The sequence below is a fragment of the Lichenostomus cassidix genome, chromosome 5 (assembly GCF_008360975.1).
Source record: "Lichenostomus cassidix isolate B80296 chromosome 5, HeHo_3.0, whole genome shotgun sequence".
In the NCBI taxonomy this organism is placed as follows: domain Eukaryota; kingdom Metazoa; phylum Chordata; class Aves; order Passeriformes; family Meliphagidae; genus Lichenostomus; species Lichenostomus cassidix.
Genome location: NC_139486.1, coordinates 12,538,196 through 12,551,622, shown reverse-complemented (window position 1 = coordinate 12,551,622; position 13,427 = coordinate 12,538,196). Strand labels below are relative to the sequence as shown.

The window sequence follows — 13,427 nt, the reverse complement described above, 5'->3', positions numbered from 1 at the left end:
AATAGTTCAGCATTGTTAACCAGTCATTCTGACACCATCTGAACAATGGATTGTTTACTTTTTCCTTTTTCAGCCATCTCAGAAGGCCAAATTCATGTGTGAATGTTTTCTGCCTTGTCCTTCTCTCTCTTCTTTCCTTCTCTCTCTTCATACAATCGTAAAGAACGCTTGTCATCCATCTATTGAGTAGTTCGGTCATAGACATTTTAAACAGCTTTAAACTGAAAGAGAGTAGGTTTAAATTAGATATTAGGAAGAAATTCTTTACTCAGAGGGTGGTGGGGCCCTGGAAGTGGTTGGTCAGGGAAGTTGTGGATGCCCCATCCCTGGAAGTGTTCAAGGCCAGGCTAAATGTGCCTCTGAGCAACCTGATCTAGTGAAAAGTGTCCCTGCCTGTGGCAGAGGGGTTAAAAGTAGATGACCTTTAAGGTCCCTTCCAACACAAACCATTCTATGATTCTGTAATTCCCAAAGAAAATGAAAGACATTCCAAAATATGAAAACTAGAAGCTTACAATGACCTCTTAGTATGAATGAGCAGGAGAAGAAAATGAATGTTGAGGAAAAAATGTCTTGTTTACAAACATTTATCTTCAATTATTAAGTATTTATGGAGGAAAATAGGCGTAGATACATGATTGGCAAATTGGCTTATGTTTAAATAATGTGTCTAAAGTTTGACTGAGCATGGAAGTTCATCTTTAAATAAACAAATGGTACCATAATGTTACAGTCATGAAATATAAACAAGCCACAGTCATGGTATCTGCCTGCCACACTAAAGTTGTGCAGAAGCATCCGAGTTTCCTTAAGCTCTTCCAGTGAACTGTGAAGAGGTTTGTATCAAGGAAAGTCACTGAAGTGTGTTACACTCACAGCTTTTCCTTTCATTGCATCTCAGTAGCCAAGGCTGCTGGTGAGCTGAGGTTGCTGGGAATGGAAATAAAGGAGCATTTCCTAACGTCACCCACAAAATCAGGTAGTTTTATCTCTCCAAACACTTCAGCTCTTCAGCACTCATTGTGGAATCTCATATAACGTGCCCCAGATGCAAAACCCTCTTTGAGGTTCAGGAGACAGTGGCAGAAACAGGCAGGTGAGCAGGGAGGTTTTTTTCCTGATCTGCTAGGTTTGTCTCTGCTGCTGAGCCCGTTATTACAGTGTGAACTGCTGGCAGCTGTCCATCTGTCTGGTCCCCATTCCTCGTGGTAGGGCATTTGCACTGCCAAGCATTTCATCCCTGTTCCGCTACTATGAGGGCTGATAGTCACAAGAGGATTTTCTATTTGCTTTTTGGGGAGGCCAGGTTAGAAAGGATGGTGCATGCAAATCTGAAAATATTTGGACATGGTAACTGCATTGAGAAAAACATTCTAGAAGAATAAATGAATTGATGTCTGCCAGCCCATAACCACATTTGTCCTGTGACCAAAACGTTGATAGAGAAAGCTGCATTCTTCAAAGGATGAATATTACTTACACACTCAGAAATGAGGACTTGGGAAAGCAATTGATTCTGCTTCTTCACACATCCCCTTCCCCTCTGCTAAACCTTGCTGCTGTAGCAGATGGGTTTAGCCTTTCTGAGGGGCACAGCTGCAGCTGGTTGCAGAGAGAGGAGCTGCCTGAGGGCCACTGTAGGCCACAGAGAGCTCACTGGAGTATGCCTGTGACCCTGAACCCAGTATTTAAATCAGACAGAAAGCAGAGTCCAGACTACTCTTGCCAGTCTCGCTGAAGAGTGGGTTTGTGTTCTCAATAGGCTGAAGCTCCCCAATCATAATTTTGTACATAGTTTTAAAAATATCTGTTAGAAGCAGTTTCTTTGCCAGTTTTCCTTTTTTTCTTTTTTTTTTTTTTTCCAATTCATAGTATGTGAAGAGCATATTTACCACTTTGGGAAAACGACATGAAAAAACACATTTGTAAAAGGCAAGAGAAATTCTGCAAAAGATGATGAAAACAAAGAGATATTCCCCACCAAGGCAAACAGGGTACCACTAGTGAATAGTCTCTGTCCATCTATCCATGCTTGGACAGCCTTCCCAGAGTGTCCAGTTCACAGTGCACAGAAGGTCTGACTCATCATTCTTTCATACTTTGTGAAGTTATCTCCACAGGTATGAACTGGGAGTGAATGCTACCAACCCAATATTGCCTACCAGATTATGTCCATGCAGCCCATTTCTTTGTTCTGGGCAATGGTGAATGATTTGAAAGTGTCAAGAACACAAGGAATCACATCTGAAGCATTTTAAAAACTTATCAGACCACATTGCGAACAATGGAGTGTGCTATGGAAAGCATTTTTAGCTTGGGGAATGCAGATGAGAAAACATAGGGATCGAGCAATTAAAAGCCTTGATTCCCCCCTCCCACCTCCAGCATATGGCAGGAAATTGGACCAGAATCAAGTGATGTCTCTCCTTGGTGGAGTCTGACTTCTGACCTCTAAGACAATGGAGTCACAAGCTATCCTGAGGCTTGATTGAGAAGCCACTCCAACATTTCCATAAGTCATTCTGCCATTGCAGATCTGTCACAATTTTGTCATAAAGTTTGCAGAATTCTGTTGACATTGTGTCATCTCAATAAATGCAAAGGGAAAAAAAATGAGTCGGGGCAGGTGCGAGCACAGATTTCAAGTCTAATGCGTGGGCTGCTGCATGTCTTCTGACATAATCTAGGCTCTCATACTTGATGTTTTTCTGGAGCCGTGGTGAACTCTTCCATCCTTTAAAGCGATCAACCTCATTTGACTAATTTGAGAAGAAAAAAAAAAAGAAAGAAAAACACTTCACTTCCCCTCTCAAAGCATCCTCGGCCAACTTGGATCTTTAAAAAAAGTAACTTAACGATTTGGGGCCTGGTTGTCATTTACATGAAGGTCACTTCACACTGATCTGGCTGTGTAAATGGGCCATAAGTTACTTCTACACCCACTTGAAAGACCTCTTGTGCTTGCCAGAATGATGTAAAATAGCCTCAATGTAAGTGAGAATTCAGGCTCTTATTTTTAAAGCACTATCCCTTTATGGCAATGCATCAGTCAAGCACATTATATTCCACTCATTATCCTAATGGAAGCCTGCAGCTTGCAGAAGGCAAACAAAATGGCCACTGACAGCATCACAGCAACTACAACCAGGACAGGCATGTTCCACTGCAGAAGGACCCACAGCTTCCAAAATACCTAAATAACCCACCAGCTTTTAACACCTGACTAACTCTATTGGCTACTTGCTTGAACACATAGTTCTACTGGTAATTGAAGGCCTTTTATCATGGGAAGGTGCAACCCACCAAGGTGCAAGACATCTGTTAGCATAAGCATGGTCAGACCTTTGCAGAACTGCAGCCTTACTGATTGTGTTCCTCTTGAACTTGGTGCAGCTCTGATGGGACTGTATTTGTGCAACCAAAGTGACCAGCATGTGAGTTAATAGTTGCAGCTACTGCAGTTAACAATTGGGTCTAGAGCTGAGAGGCTGTTTATGCCCTTCTGCACCCCAGCTGTGTGGCTCAGTTTGCACAGAGGGCTTGGCAATTGTGATGGTGCCTTTGGATTTTGTTTAAAAGGAACCAAGTGAAAATTACTTGTATGGGATGGGCTAATGAATAAGCAGTGATGAGGAAGAAGCTTCAGAAATTTTGGAACTGGTGAGATTTCACACCAATATCAATGGGTTTCAATGCCTTTTACCTTATCCTTCAGTCATCCATCTGGTTGTATTTAAAGAGAGATTTAATATTCTTTGTAGAAGTTGCATTTGTGACCTGGATGCTTTGTGCAACAAACAGAATGAGGAAAGTAAGGAATTAAATACAAATGGCAAGAATTGAGAAAATTTGTTTAGGTAGAATTTGGTGGCTTTATTGCATTTAAATGCACTCTAAACCCCAAAGGGAGTTCAAAAGGGTTAGAAACAGAGAGCTCAAACTGAATTGTGTGAAACACAATTTGAGCCCAGTCCAGACTTCAGTTTTGTGGGCCCTGGGAGAGCTAACACATTCAGATACCCAGGCAGATGCCTCCCAAATCTCCATCACTAATCCCCTAGAAGCCTTCTGTTATTCTCTCATCTCCATCAGGCTGAAACAAACCTTCTCACCTTTGTGTAGCTCCCAAAGCAAGCAAACTCAAATTGTCTCTTAACTTTTGGAAGAAGATGGCAAAAACAAAATCTATGCTAACTAGTTTTAAACAGTGTCTACTACTCCTGCTTGTGCATCATTTCAGTTAATGATAAGGTATTTAATAAAAATATTCCATTTAATACCACCACACTGGTACTTTTAAAACTAAATGTTTCTCTAAAAAAAAACACAGACAAAAAGCCAATTAGTCCTGGCATGCATCTCAACCATTATGTATTTGACCTTTAGGCCCCTTATTCTTCATTTAAGGTCTCTTATTTATCTCCCTAACCAGTGGGATTGTATAAACCAGATCCCATTCTCTTAGAAGTAATTATCAACCAGGGAGTTGTAATTTTGACTTGGACCTCTTGATGTGCAAAATATGAAAAACAAAAGATCCACATATTACTGGACCACCAAAGTATGAGTGTTAATACCTTAGAATATTCTTAGATATTTCTTTGAGACAAGATGGGGAGCTGCCTGACAACTGGGAACTTTCAAGGGCCAGAGCTGCATGCTGTGGCCCTCGAGGCTCCAGGTTTCTGTTACATAACCAAGAGCTGAATAGAGCCATGTATTAGCTTGAAAGCAAACCAGTGGGAGATTACAAGTCAGGATTAGAATTTAATAAGAAAATGAAAAAAAAAAAAATTCAATAAAAGGAAAAACAAGGAAAAACACTGACAAAGTCAGATACCTGACACCCTGTTAGGGTGGTGGTAGCAGTACAAGTGAAGTAGTTTGGTTTAAGCAGTGATCCTGTGGAAGGTCTGGTCTCCTCCTGAAGGTCCAGTGGTAGCTCTTCTCCTCTGGGAACCCAGTAGACAGGGCTGACATGGGCAGTTCCAAGGCCAGGTTATATCCAGGTGGGAATGCTTGGCTCCTCCCTCCTGGGTGGAGCATCTCACCATAGGATGAGATAAGTCCATGAGTCATGCAGTGGTTTCTTGATGGCCCATTGACTGTTATCAGGGGTGAGTCACAGCAGGAGATAACAGCTAATGCCCCACAGCTGGTGGTAATAGAATACTAAATACATCTATATTGTAAGCTAGGACGGGCCAGCATGAGGCTGTTGGGCAAACTGAGAGAGGAGACATCCAGGGGACTACCACTGGAGCTTTCCCAGCCCTGCTGTGGACTGTTGGCTTCAGTGTGTGGGCAACTTCCAGCATCTCACACCAGTCTCACTCTGAACAATAATGTATTTATCTCACGGCTCTCAGTTTAGAGCTATGACTTATAAGATGTAGGTTGTAGGGTAGGAAAATTTAAGGGGTTGTGTCCTCAGCCTACTGGAAAACCATTCTTTGTGCAATCTTTTTTGTGTGAGTGTGGATCATCATGTCCAGAAATGACAATCATGAAAGTCCAGCAGGCAAACAGAAATAGCAAGGCATGAATTGTCATAAATGGCATCACTACAGCACACCTCAATATACCGTGTCACCAGGGGCACATTCTTCCACTTCTTTTATATGCTGAAAGTCCAAAACCAACTCTAATGCCAGGAAGTGTTTTTCTTTAGAACTTTTAAATTTGAACAAGAATAGTTGTTGGAGTAAGACAACACTCTGTTTACATTTGTCAGCATAAAACTGTATTTCTCATCCGGGGCAATACCTGGGCTTTAAGTTCAAATGTCTGAGGGGAATATGAAGTGATTTTACTAAACTCCCCCAAAATGTCGCTCTCTAAGGAACACGTTATCCTTTCTTTCCCTTCTCTACAGAAAAACTGCAGTTGCAGCATACACTTAATCAGTGTTTCACAAATTGGACATATTTTATTTCAACCTCATCCATGCACCTTCCTGCCCATCATTATACTCTTCTCACAAGAACAACATGAGTTTTGACTGAAAAGGATCACCCTGAGGTGACTAATATTGTTTTGTTAATAGCCACATGGAATCGTTAATTGGTGGCACATAGACAATAAAGTTGCCCAGCTCCTACCTGAAAGACAGGTACTTCCATTACTTCTCCTCTTTGGTGTCTCTCTGACTTTTCCTGAAGCACTCAAGAAATTCCATGTCCAAATGAAAGTGCCAAGTGAGGGAAAAGAAGGTAGGAGATAATCCAAGGAGAAAATGTGACAGTCATAATACAAGAACTGAAGGCATCCGATCAGTGTCTGGGCAATGAGCCTGGGAGAGGTGTAATGGATTGATCTGGTTCTGCTCTGCAATACAGATTTCATTGGTCTCATATATTGTATTAATCACAGCACAAAGTTTGTGCTGTCTGGAAAGGGTGCTGGAGGCTTCTCTTTTTCTGACCTTTCTGTTTTGATGTCCTTTCCACAAACACAAACCAGGAAGGGAACCGAAAATATCAGTGCTGGGAATGCCTATTGTTCATGAAGCAAGGTCAGCACAGAGGAGAATTATGAGAAAATTGCAGAAAGCAAGATGGGGTGGGACACATGGAGCTTGTGTTTCAAAATAGCACCAGTGCCACACTCTCCTCCTTCCCTAGCAGGACCACAAAAATGGTCTCGTTTGCCCTGCTCAGATACAGAACTTCTGGAAGCAACAAGCAACCCTTGACACTTTTTGCCTTTACATGTGTGAAAACCAAAACTAGGGATATTTTTTAAAGTGTTGAGTGGAAGTGCAACATCAGCTTCTTATCGTTCTTTTGGCTGAGAGGTCCCATGAACAAGCCTCAGTTCTCCTCTGGGATAGGATACAGAGACAGATATGTCCCTCCAGCTTCTTTTCAAATATCCAGAGGATATTTCAAAAACATAATTTTCTCCTCTCACCTTAATTTCCTCATCTGTTTTTGAAATCTGGGACTCCAAATCAGCTTATTCCAAGGAAACAGAGGTCTGATTTTACTGACAGTTTTCTCTTACTCAATTTACCTGCTGCTGCTACCTCTGTTATTGTATTCATTCCTGTTTTTCAATCAAACACCCAAACAGCCAGCCTCCCCAGAACACACCACTCCAGATTCACTTACTGTCATGACTTAATAAGCTCCAGCTCCAAAAGGTGTTTTTCTCATGAGATTTTTATGAATCAAATAAGTGTCTTCTTTCTTGCTAGTACTGGGGTGATTTGTAACTTCACCTGTCATAGTTCAGACCAAGGGGCATCTATCTCTCTGTACAAACAGAAACTAGCAAAAAAAGTCAGGTTCCAGCCCTCTGCTACTCGTGCAGCTGCTGGGACCATCACCCAGACAGGAATTAGCATCAGACTGCACAAAGCAGCAGGAAATAAAGTTAATGTTGATCATAGCAAATTCCAATGCCAACAAAAAATAATGGACAGGGCATACCCTCATCACTTCCTAAGTGTGCAGTGCCAACTGTCACTAAGATCTCACTGTTTACACCCTATTTTGCCTGTTCTTCCATATTTTCTACACACTGTTCCTACATTCCTCCTTTTGGACAGGACAGGACAGGACAGGGCAGGACAGGGCAGGACAGGACAGGATAGGATAGGATAGGATAGGATAGGATAGGATAGGATGGAACAAGACAGGTCTCATAGCCAATTAAACCCTATTATTGATGCCACAATGCCTATGAACTCAGCAATCTATCTGCTGGTAAATAGACAAGTCGTTAATTTTCTTTTTTCTTCCATAAAGGTTAGCGATAGGTGGACAAAGGTGAGTTAATTCTAATATTGGCAGCTGAGTTACACATGCTATGCACACACACATGCACAAAAAATCCTCATTATTAAATCACAAAGCAATTAAAAAATTAAAAATTTCATAAGACCCCACATAAAAGAAATACAAGTGTTTAATGATGGATTATAAAGTGAAAGTGAGAAAAAAGTAAAAGCTCAGCTGTCTCAGGGGCTTCCCTTGCAGCCTGTGATACTGATTTCTGTCTTCACCCTCACACAAGCCGCAAGAGCTAATAAATTCCTGGCTCCCCTGCCTGGGAGCCAAGGCCGATTAATATCTGCCTACCTTGTTACCTAATTCATTATGGAATAGCAGTTAATTTGATTTGATATTATTTTAATAAAATTCTGTAATATATTAGATTGTTTCAGGCTATCAAAATAATTTTCCAATTATTACGGTTACTCAAGCAAGTCTTTTTTTCCCTTCATGAGCGGCAGTTGGTCTGACTCAGAATACATTAGCTCCTACAGCTTCATCCTGGCCAGAGGAATACGAAGTATATGCATGATTACACCAGAAATATTATTGCCAGTAATGTGAGCCTGCAGATCAAGGCACAGGGTCCAGATTGATGTGCAATTACAGGCCCCCATGATGTCATGACATTGCTGATTGCTCTTCATCTACAAATGAGTTAATGCATTAATATACATATACATGGTTACACATACACATATGTGCAAGCATGCATGCATGCAAGTATCTGTTATTTTCTGTATCCTGATACAGGTGTTTGAGGGGCAACAGTACATGAAGGCAATGTGGGATAGATGCTGCATCTCACAGGAACTCCTGTTACTTGCATCTGGCATGGACAGTGCCAGTCTGGCCAGCAGGAGAGGGTGGATGACTTTTGCAAGCAGTGGGAGTTGCCTTTTTTTGGCTGTCATTACTTCTGACCACTTGAACAGATACCAGCATAGGTATTATATTTCTGCTCAGGAAGCGTCAGGCTGCTCTTCTCTCTTGGTTATAGCAAATGCCTAAGAGACAGAGAAAAGGAAGGACAAGGGTGGAACTTGACTGAAATAGGAAAAGGCAGCCTAGACAAAAGAGCAGGTGCAAACACAGCCATTCCATTTGCAGATGAGCTGAATGTCACAACATTTCTGCCTGGGTGTGTGAGAGCATCTTCATCATATGCTTATGGGATCAAGAGGGTTGAGAGGATGGGATTCCAAACACCTTCATGGCTTGATCCCAGTCCCACTGGACTGGGCCATCTTCTTCATTAGGGGCAAAACTGGGTCTGCATTACTAAATTCACAGAGTGCAATCAACAGCAATAGAACTGATCAGCTGCTAGGTCTCATCCTTTCTACAGCACTTCCTCAAGGGGCTCCTGTTCCCAGGAACATACAAAATATCTGTACTTCCATGCTGTGAGCAATAGGGTTCTAAATTCTAAATGGTGGAAAATATTGTTTGTTCCTCAAAAGTAAGACCTGATAGGACCAGTTGCCTCTCTTTCAGATCACCATTCCATGAATACTGTGACACAATGCCTGCAATCCTGAACCAGTGTCTGACCCTGCTGGGGCCCATCCCTTGGCAAGTTCATGAACAAAGTTCATGAAGGATTGCCATTTTGCCATTCTGTTCTACCATTTCCTTGCCTGGATTGAAAAAAGAAGTGCAAGCAACTGATAAGCTGCCGATCATTTTTAAGTGATGGTTTTCTGCCTTATACAGTATATCACAGTTTCTTTTTCATATTCTGCTTCCAAAAGTGGTTATTCCCATTCCATTCAGTGCTCTTAGAAGAGTGGTGGCTGACCCATGGGATGTATGTCAAATATGATTTACAACCTTTTTCATGCTTCAGCAGAACTCAGCAGAAGCATAAATGGATCAGAACACACAATACATATGTGAGGAAATACAACTTCTTTTTGTTTCAGTATTTGTAAATTGCCTGATTATTTCCATTTCTTAGCTATCACTAAGTGCATGAAACAGCCCTGTTAATCACAGGATGTTGCAACAGCACTTATTGTGCAAAGTTTATCATTGCAAGTAAACTATTTGCAACCTCCAAGTGAAAGCACTATCATATCAAAGGTACAGTTTAGTGTAATTTTTCCTTCTGTGCCTTAATTTTTATTAATTTATATTCATATAATTTATTTGAGTGGGTTTAAATTGTCAAGATGAAAATTATATTTTCTTCCAAAAGGATATTAGTGGAAGATGAGGGGATGGTGCAGATGCCTAACATGAGGCTATTTGTCACTCCTGGACAGCAAAAGTGTTTCTAAGTTTTCCTTTTAAAATCATTGCATTTTACTACAACCTACATTTTTGCTAACCCTTACAGGATAAAAATATGACAAAATTATTATCTTGTCACAAAATTCAAGTACACAAAAGATTCTGGAAGCATTCACGGTTTTAAATACATCCATTTCCAAAAGGAAGCTTCTCATACAGCACTCAATGATTAGAAAGCTTGGCTTAAAGTCTGTCTCTCACCAATTTTTTTTAATATGCAAGCTTTTTTAGATGGGTAATATTTTTTTAATATTAATATGTTTTAAATGTATCCATCATGTTTTAAAAACAGGGAAAAAGACTTACAAAGGCTCCTGACTTTATCTTTTGAAAAAAATCCCAATGTCATTAATCATAACTAAAGTTTTTCAGTCACTCAGTATTAGTGATGCTGAAGTGAATTAACTAAAAGGCTTTCATGCTTCTTGATCTTATATCCCATGCCTGAAACCCTCATTCATTCAAATCTTTCTTACTCACATAAGTTGCCCTATTGAAGTCAGTGTATCTCAGCATGTAAGTGGGGTTTGAAGAGAGGCCTTTGGTATATAAAAGTGGGAAACAGAGTCAGTTCTCATGATTCTTGCATAGAAACTGGTAGGTTTACATTCTTTTCAACATCTCTAATGCATAATCATCTAAAATGATTTTAGATCCTAGAAATTGCTACAAGATGGTTATAAATTCTTTGTGTGGACAACTTTTCCATTTGGTGGTAAAACTGGAAGGCCTTATCACTCTTTTATAACTTTCTATATAATTTTTATGAAGGCAAACATAAGGCATCAAAGACTGCAGGCTGAAAACTCCTCTGTGATCCAAATCAAGTGGCAAAATTAAGTCCTGAAAAAGTTAAGAAACACATCTGGTTTATGGTCTGCTTAGGCAACTTGGCCTGAGAACATAGCACAGGAGTAGATTGATGCAGAATAAGGCTCAAATTTAATAATCAAGCTTGGTTACTGAATACAGCTATAAAGATGGATAAAATGAAAAGTTTGTATTACATGTCTCCACTCATCACGTAACAAAAGAACATGAAATAAGGGGACGTTTTGAGACTAAAAAAATGGTCTGTGCTGAAAAGACATCAGATGTAAACAATATGGGATAAGACTTTAATACAACAATAACCAAGGAAGAATGTGGTGTCCATTGCCTGGTAATGGGAAAGGGACCTTAGGCTGTCACTCTGTACATGTGCTTCTCTTTATGCAAGTGACAGGAGATCACAAAATCCTTTGTTACATGGCTTCCAGGAAAGGGCTCTGCCAGCATATTACCATTGTAGAATCTCTGTTCTCCACCCTTCTTCCTCAATCCACCCCTCTTCCCTCTGGGTAGTCATCTTCTTGGCTGGCCAGCAGAGTTGGTTTGGTAACTCTCTATTCTTCTTGTCCTTCTCTGATCAGAAGTCCTGCAATTCAGTTCATCTTTGATGACATACAGTAGAAGGGAAAATTTAATTGAAAAATTACAAACTGTGCTAATTCAATAACCATTATTATATAAATTGTTTGACTATTGCATCTTCTGCTAGTCACAGGACAGAAAATCCAAGATGCACCAGTAACTCTGGGATTCTCAAAGGTTCTTTCAAATGTACCTTGAATTACAGGAGCTGGGATATGGAGATTTCCTCATAGAGGGGAAAATCCTGAAAAGTGTTAGAACCCCGGGGAAATGTTCTCACAATAACTGATGACAACCCCGACAGAGAAGATTAAATGCAGTTTTATTCCATGGCTGGGCTCTCTGAATTGCCCTGTGAAAAAGTGTGGCCACACTAAAGATTTATGTTTCTAGATATCCATCTTAGGTATGTGCATGACTACTCACCTCAGTGCCTCAGTGTCCTGCTTTGACATGCCAACCTGCCAGCATCCCTTCAGAACTGCCTGTCCCAGCTGGCCAGAGTCATGCAAAGTCTGCAGGAATCCTGACCTTTTGAGCATCATTCCATATGAACTACCAGGTAATATAACCAAGGAATATCCCCTTACTAATGTGCTCCTATGCACTCTAACTGCAGTTGTACTTTGTGGGACATAAGCACTCCATCGTTCAGACTGCTCAGAACGAAGTCCTCTTTATCATATGTAATGGCTTAGAGAAATGTTTTAGATGCTGTTGCACAGTATTCCTGCTAAATAAGTGCCAAAGTATTTTTCTGGGATTTTTGGGTTTTGGTTTGTTTTTTGGGTTTTTTTCTTATGAGCATGTCACATTATTTTCCTTAAAAACTTTCCTTCTTAATATATTTCAAGGGCACACGGGCTCAATTTCTCTGTTTCTCTTTTGTTGCTTTTTTGAAGACTTCAAAAAGATACCTAGGTACAAAAAGAACAAAACTATGATGAGGTCAGGCAGTATGGAGAAAGCCTCATGCAATGTAGTGATCAACATCTACTTTTTCTATAGAATAACAAATTTAATCAGCATCCTAATTTAAAAACAAATGGTCAAATAAAGGACAGTTCAGAATACATCCACAAGGAGGGAAGAGCAGAATATATGTTAATCAGTTCACAAATGTTTCCTAACTTCTGAAAAATGGCAGTGTTCTCTGTGTTCAGGAATCTCTACAATTAACACAAGTAAGGAAAACTCTATGAAAATTAATGATTCATATTCTTTTTCCATGTACTGGGACATAAATCATGGGTGATGGTTGAATATGCCAGACAAAAAAAAAGCATAAAACTGTTATAAAAACAGAATCCATTTTTCTCTCATGTTAAATTTTGAATTCTTAAATACAGGTTCTTAAAGAAATTAACTAATTATATCTGGTTTTCTAAAGCTGAGGCTTCAGGTTTTATAACATGTACACTAGAATAAAATGTATACACATAACTGACTTCAGATACAACTGTAATAGAAGCTCTTTTGTTGATTCAGAGAGAAAGAATGAATGAGGGTTAGCAGCACTGTCAAAGATTTCAAGAAAAGAAACAGAATGCATGCTCTGCCTTAGTCTTCCTGTGTAACTTTTGACAAGACACTGAATACTCAAGTTTCCCAGCTGTAACATGGGGGCAATACCATTGCCATTTTCACATGGGTGGTTAGAGGATGGACAGGTTGAGATAATGACCTGCTTCTGAAAGGGGGCTGCAGAACCAGTCATACCCTCAGCACTTTGTCCTCCTACTCAGCAGAAAAGGAGAGGCAATGATCCTGGAGATGAGTGGTTGCACAAGAGACATAAAAGTAAGGTAATTAAAAATCATTGGGTAGAACAGTGATGAGTAATTGCATTCCCCTTACTTAAAAAAAATAACTCCCTGAAGCTTCAGTTGGATCTAGGCCTTTTTTCCTTTCATTAGAGGACAGCAGGTGTTGTACTCTGTC

At 40.2% G+C, this 13,427-nt stretch overlaps 1 long non-coding RNA gene across 1 annotated transcript; it reads right to left on the bottom strand.

Annotated features, from left to right (window-relative positions):
• Positions 1-1,844: 1,844 nt before the first annotated feature.
• On the bottom strand, positions 1,845-4,738 carry LOC146435972 (uncharacterized). Its single transcript, XR_014852465.1, has 3 exons — positions 4,113-4,738; positions 3,704-3,784; positions 1,845-2,759 (listed from the first exon to the last, which is right to left on the bottom strand). It is a non-coding gene; the product is annotated as an uncharacterized LOC146435972 (long non-coding RNA).
• Positions 4,739-13,427: the final 8,689 nt, after the last annotated feature.